General features: G+C 33.4%; 1 pseudogene; it reads right to left on the reverse strand.

Moving 5' to 3' along the window:
• Window positions 1-664: 664 nt before the first annotated feature.
• On the reverse strand, window positions 665-1,643 carry LOC100515964 (mitochondrial carrier homolog 2 pseudogene; annotated as a pseudogene).
• Between the last annotated feature and the right edge of the window lie 15,587 nt (window positions 1,644-17,230).

A 17,230-nucleotide genomic window follows, 5' to 3' on the forward strand; every position in this document is an offset into this window, starting at 1 on the left:
CTATCTAATTGCCACTTTAGCAACTATATTTTGATGTCCAATATATATCTCAAATTTATCATATCCAAACATACTTCCTGATCTTTTTTTTAAAACAGGGCCTTGTAAAATTCTTCCCCTTTTCACATAAGGCAATACTGTCCTTTTAATTTCTCATGTTGAGATTAAAAAAGTAAAGTATTTAAAAAATGAGGAATTAGGCTTTATTTCTTTTATTTCACATCTTAAATTTAAATGATCAGCAAATTCTGTTGTCTCTATCTTCAAATATATTCAGAACCCAACCACTTTTCAGTATTTCCATGATATATTGGGATCTGAATCACCCTGAACTTTTGGCCTGTATTCTTATTATATACTACTGATTTACTTTCTTGCTTATAAAATTGCTTCATCTAGTCTATTGCCAAGACAGGAAATCAAGTCACCCTTTAAAAAGTTAAACTTAACCATTTGAGTTCTCTGTTCTTAACCTACCAAGGAAGAGAGATTATGAAGAGTTTTAGTAAAAGATAATGTAGTAAAGTGATCTTCAATAGTCTACCTTATTTATACTCCCTTTAAACCTGAAATCATTTTTCACTACCTTGTTTCTCATCCATTTTTCTTTTTTCCCCATTTTCCCAAGATTAAATGATTATTTAAAAAAGCACACCATACTGTATAGAAATCAACACTCTCTCCCATAATTATGTGCATCTGGGACTATAGAAATGCCACTGTCCCTGCCTCACATCTTCAAATTAACATTCTCAGTTCACAACAAATCTTCCCAAAGGGGATCTTCCAGGAAAACAAGCTATTTCCTAGGCTTATATTTCACTCTTTTTGTAGCATGCACCAGTAACCTATCCAAGAAGTATATATTGGGGAATAAGGAGGGGATCCACCAGCAAGCCCACAGTTGTTGACATCCATAGGTTTAGAGACAAGCACAAAAGGATAGGTCAACATACTGGCAAAAATCCTGTGACAGCTTGGGTATCTCTTCATTTCATTCATGGTAGAAACCCCACCGTCCAGTGCATAGGTATTGACAGGGTAGGCCAGTGAGTTACAGAGCCACAAAGAAATGATGTCATCTAGGAGGCAAGGAATAAGACCTGCCAAAAATCCTAGGATACCCTCTTCCCGATAGATAGTTACTGTGGAGTCACGAAGTTCACAGTACTTGGCTTCTCTGCCAATGAATTGTACCATATATCTCAGGGTGATTACATGGAAGGGATGTGTGAGGACAGTAGTAGTAGAATGAGCCACTATCTCTTGAGCTGTCTCCTTGATAACTCAGTCAAAGGAAGATGAAACTTCTTTCTGTACCTTTCCAGATCCTGTCTCCTCAACCTTGTCACATTCCTGGTAATGGTGTAAAACTTCACTGTGGACCACAGTTCCAAGGACCCCTCAACTAGCCTTGGAGTTAAGCCTGTGAACAATCCACACTGCCCATCAATGCTCACAAGGTGCTGAGCATAACAAAAAAGACCAGGAAGCTGACATACTTGCCACCCAAAAATATTCTGTCCTGTTGTTGGAGGAAGAGGATCATATCCCACCTGGATGAGCACCTTCACATACATGAGCAGCTGGGACAGGATGGTGAGACTGGAGCTTAGGAGCACCTGACTGGCTGTGTCTTCCATGATGGCCCCTGTGGACAGACCCACATATGCACCCATTTTTCTTCTTGATATTTTTCTCTTGATATTCTTAGAAGCCCTTCATCAAATTCCAGGTCATGGATTTTTAGAATGGTTTATCCCCATGCCACAAACAATCTCATCAAGATAGCTATGATTACCATCTCACATCGTTCATATCTTTAGCAATTGTGACTTTCTCAGTGAGACTTTTCCATTGTTACTCTACTTTCCACTGCAGTTTTAGAATTTTCAAAAATTTTATTGTTTATTTTTTATCAGGTCTTCTCAATAAAAAGACACCCTAAAAGTGAAATACCAGCACTAGGATGATAGGAATAGTTGTTTCCTTCATCACTGACATAACCACTGAACCTAGAATAGGGCTTGACACATTGTTACACAATAAAAAATGTGTTGAGTTAATGAATATCAAATATCAATTTATAATTATGAATAGTGTTTCCCTCTACATACAGCCAACTCTAAAATTAAAATAAAATAGGGAGTTCCTGTCGTGGCACAGTGGTTAACGAATCCGACTAGGAACCATGAGGTTGCAGGTTCGGTCCCTGCCCTTGCTCAGTGGGTTAACGATCCGGCGTTGCCGTGAGCTGTGGTGTAGGCTGCAGACACGGCTCGGATCCTGCGTTGCTGTGGCTCTGGCGTAGGCCAGTGGCTACAGCTTCGATTAGACCCCTAGCCTGGGAACCTCCATATGCCGCGGAAGCGGCCCAAAGAAATAGCAAAAAGACAAAAAAATAAAAAAAATAAAATAAAATAGGATATTTATAAATGCAAAAATAAATGTAAAATAATTAAAAGTGAACAACACAAAAAGTGTAAGAATTCTGCAGGTAAAGTAAATAAATCATCTTTTATGACTGAGTAGTATTCCAGTGTATAGATATACCACATCTTTTTTATCCATTAATTTGTTAATGGGCACTTAATTTGCTTCCATATCTTGACCATTGTTAAGAATGCTTCTATGAACATTGGGATGCATATATGTTTTTGAAATAGTGTTATTTTATTTATTTTTTTTTTGCAGGGAGATAACCCAGGAGTGTAATTGCTGGGTCATATGGTAGTTCTATTTTTAGTTTTTGGAGAAACATCCATACTGTTTTCCATAGTGACTGCACCGATTTATAGTCCCCACATACAGTAAACAAGGGTTCCCTTTTCTCCCACATCCTTGTCAACATTTATCATTTGTGTTCTTTTGGATGACATTCATTCTGACATGTTTGTGGTGTTATCTCATTGGGAATTTGATTTGCATTTCCCTCATGATTAATGACGTTAAGCATCTTTTCATGTGCCTGTTGGCATTTTGTATGTTCTCTTTGGAATAAAAGTCTATTCAGATCATCTGCCCATTTTTTAATCAAGTTGTTTGATTTTTAATGTTGAGTTTTATGAGATGTACATATATTTTGGATATTAACTACTTATTAGTCATATTATTTGTAAGTATTTTCTCCCATTCAGTAGGTTGTTTTTCTGTTTTGTCAATGGACTTTGCTATGTAAAAGCTTTAAAATTTAACTAAGCCTTTTGCAAGAGCATGGATGGACTTGGAGGGTAATATGCTAAGTGAAATAAGTCAGACAAAGTCAAATACTATATGACATCACATAATTGGAATCTAAAAAGTACAATGAACTAGTGAGTATAACAACAATTAAAAAAAAAGAATACCCTCACAGTTATAAAGGACAAATTAGTGTTTACCAGTGGGGAAAGGAGAGGGGGAGGGGCAATACGGAGGTAGATTAAGAGGTACAAACTATTATGCATAAATTGTACTGGAGGCTATATTGTATATAAAACATGTAATATAGAAAATACTTTACAATAATTATAGATGGAATATATATAAGCTTTAAAATTTTTGCATAGCTGTCTCATATACTTATAACTTACATAATATTTTATGTCACTTATACCTCTAGAAAATTAAAAGAATAATGAGGAAAAACTTTTCCAGGGGTGTAATCTATGTATCTATCTACGCTATAATATATAAGTATATACCGTTATAGTACATATGCATGTTATGTCTATCTATATTTACTATAAGACATAGTATACATGCTGTATTATATGCATGATATATTTTTCTAAATATGGAAATTATTCCTTTTGATATTGATGTATTATATTGTCTTAATCAAAATTCCAGCTGGAGTCTTTGAGTGCCAGGCAAAATTCTATAATTAATGCAAAAAAAAAAATAGGTAAATCAACTCTGACAAAATGAAGAGATGATGGTCTATCCTATTAGCTATTAACAAGTATTTTGTTGATAGGTAACAAGCCCTATGTACAGGTATATGGAAAAAACCTGTTGGGTACTAGCTACCCAAGAAATAATATGCAGCATTTACCATATTTAATTATTCACCTGGTTTTTGATGTGTTCATTCTTGCTTATGAATAATGCATGAATCAGTAACAAATGAATAAAGGGTGTTGATTTTAGAATTTCTTATAGAATGAGTTGATGGCAACCTAGAAGACCACTAATGGGTGACTTAAAAAAATGAATATATATTGCTTTTGGAATGGGTTAACAATGAGATCCTGCTGTGTAGTACTGAGAACTATGTCTAGTTACTTATGATAGAGCATGATAATGGGAGAAAAAAGTATGTATACATGTATGTGTAACTGGTTTCCCATGATATTCAGTGGAAAAATAAAATTGTGTTGGGGAAATAACAATAAAAATAAAAGAAAAAAATGAATATAGTCAAGACACAAAATTTGCTAACAGCAAAAGTTCTCAAAAACATTAACTGTTGACTAAGAAAAGTATTAAATAGCATTAAAAGTGAATGAAAAACACTTTCATACAAAATCAATGCTATATATTTTATAAATATATATATATGTACATATGCATAAGAGCAATATATCTATATATAAATTTACATAATTTTTAAATAATAGAAAAATAATATCATCTAAATTCATTAATCGATTTTGGGCCCTAATATGGTAGATGATATAACCAAAGTTTGTGATCTCTATTTTGATAAAATTAGAAATATCAACTGCAAAAGGAACAAAAATGAACAAAGTCATAGTAGTTGGAGACTGTGGATATATCAACTTACAAAAAGACACCAGGGATTTATTGGATCAAAAAGACATGTTAAAGTGTTCAAGCTTGGAATTCTATAGGCTACTGGTTTTCTTCCTTTTATGTTTCTGATAAAATAGATTTATTACCTACCAATAGTGAATGCCCTTACAACCTTATATGTGATGCCCTAAGAATATTTTTCCAATAGTATAAAATTGATAAGTACATCCTAAATTGGATAGAACTGTTTTATTATAGTTAAGTCAATTGGGGATTAGGCACATAGATTTAATTTCTTAACTACCATGGAAGAGTTAGATAACATTTTCCACTGTGACATTCTTTATTATTTGCAACAGAAATTCACAGACATAGTGATGCAATAAATGATAGATCTTATTTTCATTTGAATATAATCAATGTTGTGTGAATACATTCGGCCTTTATCTTGAAGATTACGTTTACATATGGAAATTTAATGTAAGTTCTTCTAATTGAAAACTGAATATTTTCTTTACTCTTCCTTACACAATTCTTTACTTGGTTTCTAATAAATTGTAGTAATTTTCCATAAGTAATCCTCAGTAACATATCGATAAAGCTTCACCATTAAAAATAGCAAGCTTGTTTATAAATGACCCTTTCAATATTTATACAACATTACAAGTGGATAAGTAGATTCATTTATAAAACCTAAGTGTAATTTAGAACTGCTTAGAAGCTATATTATAATTGCCATAGAGCTTCAAATAATAATTGTAGTGTAAATGCTTGATATGTTTATTGAATTTAGCATCATTATGCATTTTGTTTTCTATTTATTTCCATTGCACATTAATACAAAATTAGTAAGTGACTCACCTTGCATATCTGCCATTTTCTGTAAAACCATGATCTCATCAGTTAGAAAGCCAGAATTTGGCTGAGTTTCTGTTATTTGAAACCTCATTAACAACACATTTTTATTTTTAAATAAAAGAAACAGTTCCTAGAGTTGTCTCTTAAAATGTAATAGACAATACTACTCCAAATCAAGAAAATTAAAAACTAGAAGTTGACCAGATATACCATACAATGTACTTTTTAAGGAAGTTAGGTTAAATGTCTAAATTTATTTATTAGAGTAGTAATGTCAATTAAGAATAAATCAGACAGTTACACTTTTGGCTTGGATATGCAGAAAGCCAAACAGATTGCCACTTACAAAAATTAGAAAAGCTAGACATATAGTAAATCAATGACTTTTTTTTTTTAAATTTCATCAAAAGAATGGAGATTCCAGGGTAAATAACTTCAAATCTTGAGAGAAACATAGAACTACAGAAACATAACGTAATAATTTGCCTAGCTAATAACCACTCCCTAGATGACATATAAGTAGGTAGAATAGTTAATCCATAATGTTTTAACAAATTACTGTAAGCCAAGCATGAGTAAAGGCAAGATAATGAAGTCTTGAGGCTTGTGACATAGAAAATCTAGCACTCTCTTCAGGATTTTCTTCCAAAAAATTTACCAATTGAAAACAGAAAATATTAAAGTGATGTCTGAGTAGAAAAGCAGCCACTACTAAAACTGTGCCAAATCCAATCCATGTTCCCTATCTCCCCAGTGGAACAAAATCCAGGGGGAAAGTCATGAAAACTTATGGCCTGAGAGAACTTGGGGAGAGGCGTAACAGCCACCATCAGAAGTATACCCACACAAGTTTTCCTTACATCGCCTAAGATACAGGAAACTTCAGGAGGATGTTAGTAGTTTACTTTGAAGGAACTGGTGAAAATCTACTACAATCAGGTGAATCCACTACAGGTGGGAAGCTTCCTTTTTTTTTAAAGGGAAGAAAAACATGTTAAGTCCAGAATTACAACTAGAGAAGAAACAAAACCCTAGAGAAGCCCATAACCACAACTCTCAGGCTCAGGGCTGGCTTAAAACTGAAGATTAATCAGAATGTTAGGGAATTGTCCCTCCCACATCCCAGGTACCATGTTAACAAGTATCCACTAAAAACTGTTATATTTGTGGAATACAACAGGAAGAGTGACAGAAATAAGCCCTTTTGGACTGACTTCCTCCATGACTGTGAAATGCAACAAGATCCTGTGGGGACCCTGAGGAGCCCTCCCACGTACAAATCCTTTTGGTATCCACTATTTCTTGTTTGTAGGAGATAGACTTCATTCAACCTCCTACAACTTCCCATAGATTCAAAAATTGCTTATCAGGAAAGGGGGTGGGGAGTCAGATGCAGAGACAAAGGAGGAGCAGTCAAGATACTAGTGCAGCAGTAAAAGATGGTCCTGGTTCCTCCTTAATATACATATATTATGTATACAGAATATGCATAACACTATCTTTGGGTTCTTCTGTAGGAACTAAGTCCCTACCGAGGTGGGGATGCCAACCTCAGGCTGAGCACAGAGGCCGGGAACACTATCCTCTTACCTCACCACCAGCCAGTCAGAAGGAAATCTGCACACAGTGGAAGATAATGAAGACCCTGACCCCTTCCCCAAAAGATTATCTCTTTAAAAACTCACATAGTTGAGTAGACTTCTGAGTTCATTTTTGGACAAGAGTCTGCCTTATTCCCAGGTTGCCAGCCTCCTGAATAAAGCAGGCTTTCTTTTCATATTTCAACAACAAGCAGTTGAACATGAGTTTAGAAACATAAGAATCTTCAGCCACCTGATCCACAATGAGCCTTGTGAAAATTATTAAACAACAGAAGCAAAAAACAACATCAAATCCCTGGAAAAGTCAAACAGGCAAACAAAGATGAAAATACATGAAAATTTAGTTAAGAAGGTGAATTTTTTTTTTCTTTGGTCTTTTCTAGGGCCTCACCTGGCACATTGAGGTTCCCAGGCTAGGGGTCTAATCAGAGCTGTAGCTGCTGGCCTACACCACAGCCATGGCCCAGCCAGATCCAAGCTGTGTCTGAGACCTACACTATAGCTCATGGCAATGCCGAAGTCTTAACCCACTTAGGAAGGCCAGGGATCGAACCCGCAACCTCATGGTTCCTAGTCGGATTTGTTAACCATTGAGCCACAATGGAAACTCCAAGAAGGTAAATATTTGTGGTAGAACCAAGACCACTTCCTACTTCTCTTCACTCAGCTGAGTGTGGTGGACACTCGTAGTTTCCTGCTGCTAAGAACACAGGGCTTTCTCTTGCCCAGCTCCCTCCAGAGGGCTTTCTTCCCAGAAGGTGCAGGATACCTGCATTTATCATTTGCTCTCAACTGCCTGTTGATAAGAGTAAATCTCCAGTGAATGGGGTCAAGAGGTGGGACTCAATTCTGCAGTTAGCACCCATTTGTGGAATGGAGGCCCTATCTTAGATGTGGCATGCTGGGAATACTGAGGACCTGATAGCCCTTCCCCAAATTTGAGGAAGTGGGTCCACACCAGAGGAGGTTAGCCAGAAGCTTGCTAGACTGCTGCATGCTCCCCACCAAGCGCTAGGTTTTTAGAGGGAGATGTCATGAAGAGAGAACTAACTGTTTTCCACACCCCCACATCCAGGGCCCTTGCTCAGTGACTTTATCTAGGTAGAAAAGCAGGCCATAAAACAGAGCTCCATCTTTCTGAAAAGAAATGACTTAATTTACAATGGAGTGTGGAAAGTTTAAGGCATAAACTTAAGAAGACTAGAGATTGTAGTGAAGGCAATTCTGAGAAAACTTATAGATTTAAGGAAAATAGGGTACAGGTTCTCTTGTGGAAAAAAAAAAGAAAATATGTACCATTCCATGAAAGACAGATAAATAAAATTTGATATGTTCAAACAACAGAATTTTATTCACCAATAATATTAAAGATAAATATGCCAAATATGGATCTGATTTAATGCAATATTGAAAAAAAATTATTTTATATATAACAACAAAAACATTGTTTAGGGGAAAATAAAGCTAAATAAGATATTTTAATTGAAACTTTTTAAATTGATTTTAATGCTAGAGTAGCAAATCCCACAGTGTATTAAACTGTAGAGCATAATGTAGTTAAGGGGACAGAGTTATTTCTATAGATAACATATGTAAAACAAAAAGTTTCTAATTGAGTGAAAATATGGAGGAATTTTATTGTAAATTCCCTCTTGATCATTTGGTGAATTCAATATTTTTATTGGAACAGGATTTTCATGTATGAAAATTGCTGATATGTGAATACTCAATAACAAAAATTTTCCTTTTAAAAATTTTCAGTTATTTTATTTTCTAAAGAGGTTTTGAAAAAATATGCATAGCCTATAATTGATAATTAAACTATGGTGAACATGTGTTTCTTTATTAAGTTCTGTTGTTGTCAGATAACCTGGGTTTTATGTGTAATAGTTACCATGGAAACTGTTCTATTATACTAAGAGTATTCAAATGAAGCTGAGAACTGGATGAGGTCTATCAGATAAATAAGTTAATTAATAATAAAGAATTCTTAAGTATCCAATAATAGAATATATATTAAGAGTGAAATATTAGAGATGCCTAGCTACATCTTATAGTAAATGGAAAAGTAAGAAACTAGCTAAACATTTGAAAACTAGTGCTTTATATGTAGTAAGTATATATAATTCTTATTAATTACCTATTAAAACATTTCTTATAAAGCAGTTTAAAATTAGACACAATGGAAAATAGTGTTTTTTATTACTAAACGATAAATAAAATTAACTGGATTTCATTATTATCCAGTAATAATATATGACAACCTTTCTAGATTGCTTTTATAAGCAGTATATATCTGAATTATACTTTAGAAATGTTTAAAATTTTACAGCATTTGCAAAATGTTTAATGCACATTTTATTTGTATCATATGTATATTTTGATAAATAAATTAAATAAATAAGTTTGTTTTGCTCTTGTAATTTCAGTAGTCAGTTGGATAAGGTAAACAATTTTGATGAAGGAGCAAAGTATAGTTTCTGAAGATCCTGTGATCACTTCGCTCACATTGCATTTTTAAATTTGTATACGCACGTAGCTCATTACAATTCCTTTAGCAATTCTCAATAAATCTTTGATTTTTTCTGTTGTTTTGTTTGTACATGGTGCTTAGCATTCTCTGGATATCATGAGAATAGAGGAAGCTTCACTGAGAAACAGAAGTTAGCAATGGCATTTAGTCAACTTAGAATAAATCTCCCACTATATAATAATACTTTCCAGCATAAATAGCTAATTGCATCAATCTGAGATAGTAAAAGTTCCCATTGAAATGATTGATTGGGGTTAATTAAGACATCCATAATGGCTTCATCTTCACATATATCTCAGTAGCATATTGTCTTGCCCATATCTTAACTGAAAACAGTCAACTCCCAAGTCGGCATATATAAAAATAAATTGTTACAGACTGCAGACTCTCTCCTTAAAAGCAAGAATAAAGATACCTGGTTTCAGTTTCTTTAAGATATTATATGTTAAACACAAGGAGGATCCACAATTACAGACTCATGGAAAACTCATTGATTCTGGCATTGATTCCACACTGAAAATGGACACAGAATTAAGGTATTCTTTTGATAATGGCCTAATGTAAAACACCTATGCAAAACATCTTTTCTCCTACTGTAGTTTTTTTAAAAAAGACTATTGATAAATCAATTATAGCTCAAATGACAGAGAATTATTGAGTATGCTGACCTGTGTTAAACAGCACAGAAGCAGAGAACTTCTTTCAACAACTTTAAAAGTTGAGTATCTTGTAAGCATTGCCAAATTTGCAGAAAAAAATAAATAAGTGCACTTGATTCTTTTGATAGAGAATAAACTGGTAAAAGGAAAAAAAAAAAAGCTTCTAGGAAGATTGAATCTATGGCTTGATAAAACCTAACTCTTTATTGATAGTTTTAACAATACTATAGCATTGTAAAAAATGAAATCCTTAGCAAAAATCTGTCAGAAATTATTGAACTAACTGTGATCCTATAATAGCCAAGTTTTACTTGCAAAATTAATCAGATATTTCTTTCTGAACCACATAAGATTTCTTGTTTCCCACCTATTGGTTTTTTAATCACAGACTGGCTTCTTAACAAAATTTTAGAAATAATATTCTTACCCAATTGTAGGATAACTCATTTGACCAGTCAGATGGAGTTGTCAACACAATTTGGGGATAATAAAACAGAGCAAAAGAAGAAGGAAATTCCCATAGTGGTTCAATAGTAATGAACTTGACTAGTATCCATGAGGATGTGAATTCAATCCCTGACCCACTTCGTGGGTTAAGGATCTGGCATTGCCTATAGCTGCAATGAAAGTCACAGATACAGCTCAGATTGAGTGTTGATGTGGCTGAGGCTAGGCCAGCAGCTGCAGCTCCAATTCAACCCCTAGCCCAGGAACTTCCATATGCTGCAGGTGTGGCCCTAAAAAGGAAGAAACAAACAAAAAAACAAACAAGAAGAGGTTTTAGTATGATATAATAGAATTAATGGGTTTTTGTTAGATTTCAGACAACATAGCTATCACTGAAATTATGAAAACAGAACCTATTAATTGCAGAGGTGTAAACCATCATATACTATTTAAGATACCTAATCAGTAGTGTTAGGCAAAAGTTATTTTTTCTGTAAAGTAGTACCAGAAAAAAACTATTGGGGTAATATATTTAAGGTAATAATATTTAAAAGCAAATAAAAAATTGTAAAAGTATTGTGTATATTTTGTATTAATGAATAAATGAGGAGGTTGCAAAAATAGAAGGGTATTACAAAATTTCACATCTAGAATTATTGTGATAGTAAACTCCCCATCACAACCAGGAGTGGAATTGCTGGATCATCCGTCCCTTTAAAATCAGGAATAAGAAAAAGATGGCACTCTTTACCATTTTGATTTATTATAGTATTTATTGAAAGTCCTAGCCATGACAATAAGACAAGAAAATGAAAGAAAGAAAAAAAAGCATACAAACTGGAAGTGAAGAAATAACATTGTCACTAGTTGTGGATGACCTGATACTACACACACACACACACACACACACACACACACACACACATATAATCCTAGTCTCCACAAAAAAAACCATGAGAACTAATAAATTAATTCAGTAAAATTGCAGGAGACAAGCATACATGCAAAAATTGGTGCTTTTCTATGCACTAATAATGAACCATTAGTAAGAGAAAGCAAGTAACAAACCCTCTTAAAAATCACATCAAAAGGAATAAAATTCTAGAGTTTATGCTGTGGTGAGATATCAGCTCATACATGTCAGAATAGGTATCACAAAAATTTTTAAACAATAAAGGTTGGTAAGCATACAGAAAAAAAGGGAACCCTCCTACGCAGTTGGTGGGAATATAAATTGGTGTACACCCTCTGAAAAACAGTACAGAGATTTCTCAAATAACTGAAAATTGAACTACCATGTGATCTAGCAATTCCTTTCCTGCATATATCTCCAAAGACAACAAAGATACTAATTGGAAAAGATGCATGCACCCCAATGTTCATAGCAACATTATTTATAGTAGCTAAGATATAGAAGCAATGTATGTGTCCATTAAAAGATGAAGGGATAAAGATGTGGTGTGTGTGTGTGTGTGTGTGTGTGTGTGTATGTATATATACATATATACATATATATATATACACATATATAAAATGCAGTATTAGTCTTAAAATGAATGAAATTATGACATTTGAAACAACATGGATGGACAGAGAGAGTATTATACTTGGTGAAATAAGTCAGATGAAGACAAATACTTTGTGTTGTAACGAATATGTGGAATCTAAAAAGTAAAACAAATGTGTATATATGTGTGTGTGTGTGTGTATACATACAGCAAAACAGAAACAGGCTTACAGATATAAACAAACCAGTGATTATCCCTTGGGAGAGAGAATGGGAGAAGGGCAAGATATGGGACTAAGAGGTAATATGGAGTTCCCAACGTGGCTGTCAGCAGATAGCAAACCCAACTAGTATCCTCGAGGATGCAGATTCCATCCCTGGCCTCACTCAATGGGTTAAGTATCCGGCATTGTTTTGAGCTGTGGTGTAGGTCGCAGATGCAGCTTGGACCATGCATTGCTGTGTCTGTGGGCATAGGCCAGCAGCTATGGCTCTGATTTCATCCTTAGCCCAGGAACTTCCATAGGTGTGGCCCTAGAAAGCGAAACAAAAACAAATACGATGTTTAAAGTAAATAAGCCACAAATATATGCTGTACAGCACAAGAGAAATATAGTCATTATTTTGTAATAGCTTTAATATTTAACATTGTATTTCTATGTTATGTGCCTGAAACTAATAAAACATTGTAAATCAACTGTATTTCCATTTGAAAAAAATCAAATTAAAAAAATACTGAGATTTTCTTTACTACATTCCCAGCCACATGAGTTGGTCCATGAGGCAGTTTAAAACACAGTGGCTTGTTTTATCAGAGCAAGCAAATATCAAGAAAGAGAAATAGCAAAGAAAATTAGCATTTTATACTCAAATATCAGAAGTGATAATTTTCAATATTTTTGGCCATGTAATTTACTAGGGGCAAGTCATTATCTTCAACAAGCTCTCTAGGGGAGCAAATTACACAACAGCATGAATGCCAGAAAATGAGGATAAAAACACACACACAAACACAAAGGGATATGAAACCCCAAGACATTGATAAGAAAGAATAATGTTAAAAGATTTAAACTATCAGATATTGACTTATTATAAAAATTCCAAAAAATAAACTTGAGAACTGGATCAAGGATTCAAAAATACATCAACGGGGCAAAATTGAGAGAAGAATACAAAGGGTACCCCATGCATTAACCTAATTAATTATATACAGAAATTACTTCTAAGGAAGAAATTTCACTTTCTCATCAAAACTTCATAATTGATTTTCCCACAGGGGTCTTCCTTTGGAGCCCTTTTAAAGAAAACTACCTCTAGTTTGGTATTTTCTGAGCCACTCTTATATATATTTTAATTTATTTAACACATACTTTAAAATTGCTGTGTATTTCCTTAAGTAAAAAAAAAATATTTCTTTAGATGTGGACTGTAGTCTAAGCCATATTTTTATCTTGATTGGAATTCTAGAAATGCAATCATGTATAAGATGTGAGGAAAATTTTTCTTACAGTAGCAGAAAAATGTGTTAGAGTTGAATGAAATTGGAAGATAGGATTAATACTTACCAATAAACTCTTTTAATATTAGTAAATATCCACTTTCAAATTATTTGGTAAGATATCATTGATGTTACTAGAAAATACTTGAAATCTGGAGGACAAGAGATTAGGTCAAATGGATGGACCACATTTAACTCTAACCAAAGTGGCTTCAATATGGTAAAATGACTGCCTAGAACCAATTTCAAGAGAGCTGGGATATAGGAAGGGCAATTTGTAGACTTCTAACTATCAAGCATCCCATCTCAACCTCAAACCAGGGGAAAATAACCCAAGCTTGATGTATGTAATACAGGAGCCTAACGTGAAAATCCTATCAAATAAATGATAATGAACTCTGCAGCCATATTTCCTCAATCACAAGTACAATCCAGCAAACATGGAAGTGCAATTTTCAATAATGTTGTGAATATAGTGGCTTATACATTTGTGTTACAGTTTGTATGAGTGAATTTTCTTTCATGGGCAAATTCTATTTTGATAAAAATAGACCCATTTTATACCTTGTGAATTTCTATGAAGAAACTAAAGAGAGAAGAAATTGTTTTCTTGATCTCTGGTAGAATCAATGAAGTAAAGAAGTTCTAATTGGCACATTTACTACCAAGATCTTCCCCCAAATAGGCACTCTTAGGTGAATTAGACTTTCTTTAAATTAGATATTTCCACCTAAACTTTAATCCTAAATATATGTGTGTGTGTATATATATATATATATATATATATATACCTATACATATATGTGTGTGTGTGTATATATATATATATACACCCAATTACTTTCATATACATATATAAATATATATCTATGTGTACACACACTGTTTTAAAATTCAATATATTATTTTAGGTAAGGCCATATATCAACGTTCTCTTGTATTATCCAACTTTCTTAAGTTGTAACATAACATATACTTGATACCCATATGTCTGTGTCAGTTTAGATATAAGTCCATGCTGCTCTTACTTCCCTTGCACATCCCATCTCGAGGTTAAATCTCTCCTTCCCACTTGCACTATATATTAACATATCCACATTCACTTCTACAGACATACTCTTTGCTATCAACAAACTGTCTGAAAATAAGATTAAGACATTTCATCTCTATTTCACCTATAAACCTCACACAAGCAAAATCAAATCATTAAAAATATATTTTAAATATGTTCTGAAAAAGTACAGCTTAAGGAAATTGTGTAATTTGTTTAATAGTAGATTATAGTGACACTTTATTCTTTTACAAATGTGATATTTTATAGAATTACATTTTTATTCTTAAACTTTCTTATTCCCAAATATTGGTTATCTTTGATTACATGTGTAAGTTGCAATAAGAGGTAATTTCAATAAAGAATATTTTAATTAATTTAATACAATTTTACATTTTTTAGAGTAATTGAACTCACATAATATTTTGATCTTCAAAATTGCTATTAAAGAAATCATATAGATTGTGTTACATGTAAGGAAATTGGCATACAGAGAAATAAATTTTAAAGATTTATTTGGCTGCCGGTAACTCCTGACTACTGATCTCGAGTTGCCATTTATTCCACTAGACAATACAGACTTTTCTCTGCTGTTGCAAAACTACTTTAAATAAAGAAATGGTTTTTTTTTGCTGAAAGCCAGGTGGTGATGATGTTGGGAGGGTTTTAGCACATTCCTATACTCCCAGCAAAGTACAACAGAGTGTTGAATACTTTATTTTGATTTGAGCAATTACTTCACATATTCCATTGGTTTTACCCATTTTATAAATTAGGAACAGACTCTAAAAAGCAATAATTCCACGGTGCACACAAAATTATGACTCTGGAATTTCAATCTACAAAAAAATCTAACCACAATGTAGTGCTAATTTCAATACTGCACTAACTGTAGATCAAGAATGACTGACTACACTGTATAAGGATAAGGATAAAACTCTCAAAACTTTGCCAAAAAAGCCTGCTAAACACATACACTGGCTATTTAGAAGTACATTTCTATATAATGCAATTTTGTTTAGTAATCTTCATTAGGAAGACGTCCAGATTTATTGGCAGTTTTCTCTTTTCCAGTATTACTCCTCTAATCCCATTGCTGTGATTTGAGTTTTTTTGTCTTATTCATAAAACAACATTTTTTTTTCTAGTTTGTTGAAATATAATAGGCATGTAACATTGTGTAAGTGTGAGGTATAAAATGTGATAATTTGCTATACATATAAATTGTGAAAGGTTTACCACACAAGGTTAGTTAACACATTTTTTCATCTCACAAAATTACCATTTTGCCATTTTGTTGTTGTTATGGTAAGAACGTTTAAGATCTACTTTCACAGCAACTATGAAGTGTACAATACATTATTAACTATAGTCAGCATGCTGTACATGAGACCTTCAGAACTTACTCATCTTTCAACAGAAAGTTTGTACTCCTTGACCAGCAGCTCCTCAACTTCCCTACCCCATCAATAGTTACATGTTCATGAAAAGGGCATTAGATATGACACTAAAAATTGGGCTTAGGTTGACAAAGCCCTTACATTGAAAAACTCATTCAGTAAAAACTTTTATTATGAATGGGGAAATGGATGTTCACATTTTCTATTTTTAGAACCTATGTAGTAAATAGCTTGTACTAGGTGGAAACTGAGTGTACTGTGTGCCTTGTTATCTTTTCATTGCTTTACATATATGAATTCTTTATCAAAATCCTCTTAAAGTATCCAATACACTTTACTGTGAATTCAATCTGTGGCAGTCAATTTTCTTTAACCTTCCCAAAGTAAATGGACTCTAACCATGTAGTGGCAGAAAGAAAATGTGTTTTATCATCAATTCAGCTATACATTACATAGAGCATATACGGTATGTAGTAAAATCTTATGAATCAGTATGCAGATGTTATATTAGATAAATTACAGTCATCTTTTAATTTACCTTTCATTTGCCTTCTGTTGATTTCCAAATGTTTATCTTCCAAAAACAACACTGCGATAAGCAATATCATAGGCTTTTTTTTTTGTGCACATGTGTAATAATTTCCCTAATGAACATACCTTAAGGAAGTATAAAATATAATAATATACATCTGAATATAGAATTGTACATTCTATAATTTTCTAAATAGTTGAACTATAATATAAGGGGAGTGGCATAAATCAGACTCAAAGTGATGGAGTCCAGTTCATTTTGTCTGAGGTGCTACTCATGCTTTTAAGTAGCACAATGTTTGTCACTTTTCCCCTTCATTACATATTGCCCACTTACAGTGGACAGCATCTCATTCATTGCTGTTCACAGCTCAGTGACAGATATTAGCTGTCAGTCATAGAAGAAAT

The sequence above is a fragment of the Sus scrofa genome, chromosome 11 (genome assembly GCF_054392235.1).
Source record: "Sus scrofa isolate SSC_HxYL_T2T_F1_AM1 chromosome 11, Sscrofa_HxYL_maternal_Yorkshire_Landrace_v2.0, whole genome shotgun sequence".
NCBI classification, from domain to species: Eukaryota; Metazoa; Chordata; class Mammalia; order Artiodactyla; family Suidae; genus Sus; species Sus scrofa.